The sequence below is a fragment of the Suricata suricatta genome, chromosome 7 (assembly GCF_006229205.1).
Source record: "Suricata suricatta isolate VVHF042 chromosome 7, meerkat_22Aug2017_6uvM2_HiC, whole genome shotgun sequence".
Classification (NCBI taxonomy): Eukaryota; Metazoa; Chordata; class Mammalia; order Carnivora; family Herpestidae; genus Suricata; species Suricata suricatta.
In genome coordinates this window covers 26,969,399-26,972,318 of record NC_043706.1, presented here as the reverse complement: position 1 = coordinate 26,972,318, position 2,920 = coordinate 26,969,399, and the positions used below count along the sequence as shown (strand labels likewise).

The window sequence follows — 2,920 nt, the reverse complement described above, 5'->3', positions numbered from 1 at the left end:
TATGTTTGCACTCATAGGTCTAACAGGAGAACAGGAGAAACCTAATGGAAGACCAGGGGAAGGGGAAGAGGGAAAGAGAGTTGGGGAGAGAGAGGGATGCAAAACTTGAGAGACTACTGAATACTGAAAATGAACTGAGGGTTGAAGGGGAAGGGGGAGGGAGAGAAAGAGGTGGTGGTGATGGAGGAGGGCACTTGTTGGGAAGAGCACTGGGCGTTGTATGGAAACCAATTTGACAATAAACTATTAAAATAATAATAACAAAAAAGAAGATGTGGCTTATATATACAATGGAATACTACATGACAATAAGAATGAAATCTGGCCATTTGTAGCAACGTGGACCTAGAGGGTGTCATGCTAATTGAAATAAGTCAGGTGGAGAAGGATAGATACCATATATTTTGACTCATAGGTGTAACAGGAGAAATTTAACAGGACCATGGGGAAGGTTAGGGGAAAAAAGAGGGAGAAGGAAGGAGGCAAATCATTAGAGACTCATGAATACTGAAAATGAACTGAGGGTTGAAGGGGGAGGGGGAAGGGGAAGAGGTCATGTAGGAGGGCACTTGTGGAGAAGAGCACTGGGTGTTACATGGAAACCATCTTGATAATAAACTATAAATAAATTAAAAATACTAATTTATATTATCATTTAAGATTTTATTTAAAAATATCTTGAAAAATCACTCCATACTTTTACACTTGTATTCAGCACATCTTCTGAGCTTATAAGTATTTGTTAATTCTTTTTTCTTTAAGTGTTGTCTACACCTGATGTGGAGCTCAACCTCATGACCCTGAGATCAAGAGCTGCATGCTCCGCCAACTGAGCCAGCCAGGTGTTCCTTGACAATTATTTTTCGGGGGGAAATATTAGATACATAGAGGACTATAAAACAAAAGTTGCTCTAAATGTTTATTCAAACTATCTTGTTTATTAGCAATAGCTTTGAAGTTCTTAATTAATGCAAATAAGCTTATAACTAATAATGGATCAAAACTTTATTTCCTACGTGATTTTTTTTACTGTGTAAAAATAGCATTTATACTTTAAATTAAATAATTAACACAATCTGGTTTCAATGTTGATTTAAACTTTCAAGAATTATAATTTACTAATATAATTTATTTAAATAGATTTAACGCACATAAATCACTTGTTTCTTTTAAAAGTAGCATTGTTAATAAATGATATCAAGCATGTATACAGCTACATCCAGGAAGGAGAAAAAATGCTTATGTTCTTTGATATTAATACCTGTACCCTCCTTCTGTATGCCATCATTCAAATAGTTGTTTCCTATAGAATCCAAGCTAAAGAGAAAAAACACATTAGGCATTAAGATAAGTTTTAGTTGTATCAAACTGTGTAGTAGTGGAGGGCTTGGCAGAGCCCTAACTGAACTAGGCAAGTAAGGTAGATAAGGAGTCTGTGGAGCAGCTGAGCAATAATAGAGATTGCTAGCAGCTGCCAAATTCCAAGAGAAGGCAGAGGTTAGTGTTGAGTGGGGGGCTTAGGGAGCTAAGGCAGGGGTGCAGCAATTTGGAGAAGGGGGACTTTTCTACTCATTACCTGTTTTCTCCACCTCGGATCTGAGGGTCAGTAATAGTGAAGTTAAAAACCAGTTCCATACACTGAAGAAAATCTATAAACTTAGGATTATCATGTTGAATCATGGTGACATGTCACTCCATTGTTTAAAAACATTCTAATGGATGTAACCTAGCAAATATTGTTAAGAACAGTATAAGCCAGGCTAACCTGAAGCTTCTTAGACATGTTATTACTTGCTACTGTGAAGTGTTCATCAAATAGTTTACTTAGTCGCTGAACATGTCAGAGACAAGAAGCAATTTACCCCTCACTTAAAGAACAATGATTGTTATCAAATACCGGAGATATTTCAAACTAACAAACCAACCAACCAACTGGTCCCTTTCATTCTACTGGCAATCATGTTTAGCTTTTATTTCTCTCTCTCTCTCTCTCTGAAGAAAATCTATAAACTTAGGATTATCATGTTGAATCATGCTAATCTCTCTCTCTCTCTCTCTCTCTCTCTCTCTCTCTCACTCTCTCTCTCTCCCCTCCCTCCTCCCACCTCCCGATGTATTTAGGACTTGCTATTGAATTTGTTTCAGGCAGCAGCCTATTGTAAAATAGCAATAGAATTGGTTTCAAAAAGAACTTATGACTGAATATATATAGCCATCTTAAAAATCAAACCAGTTTTGCTCCTCGATTTTCCTGTGAAGGAGGATCTCAGTGTGTGGGGCTGGAAATCACTCTAAAACTATACCTATGTGGGTATTATCAGAAGAGAGTAGTGTCCACAGAACTGAGGTGGCAGATGAAAGTCAAATCTTCCAAGTTCAGGGCCAGGACCTGATTCTTTAGTAAGCAGAGAGCAAGGAGAACATGGGAGAGGTATTTCTGTTCTTTTATTTTTTCTCTATGGTTTGCAAAGGTTGAAAAATAACATTCTGGAAGAGTCAACAGAAAACTCTAAAATAAAGTGAGGCTGATTTGATGTTCTTCTAATCACCCTCTTTGGAGCTGATTTTGAAGAGAAAAGGAGAGTTACATGTCCAGATACCTTTTTTAAGAATCCAATACCTCTAACATCATAGGGTCATGTTGTGAGCCCTGTAAAGAGCACTCTGCACATTGTGCTCTAACATCTTACTATTTATTGTCTCTGCTTGTAAATGTCTCTCCATTACTCCAAATTCTAGCAAACCTATAACACAATTGTGATGGAGCCAGAAGATATTAAATGTCTTCTGAGAGAAAGGAAAAGGACCAATGAGGCCAGCAGATCTTTTTCTGTTTTCTCATCATGGCCATGTAAGAAATACTATGGGTATAGTACTATCTATCTATCTATCTATCTATCTATCTATCTATCTATCTATC

The 2,920-nt window shown here is 37.1% G+C and overlaps 1 pseudogene; it reads right to left on the bottom strand.

Moving 5' to 3' along the window:
* Positions 1–1,680, bottom strand: part of LOC115295197 — a 132,129-nt pseudogene extending 130,449 nt beyond the window's left edge.
* Between the last annotated feature and the right edge of the window lie 1,240 nt (positions 1,681–2,920).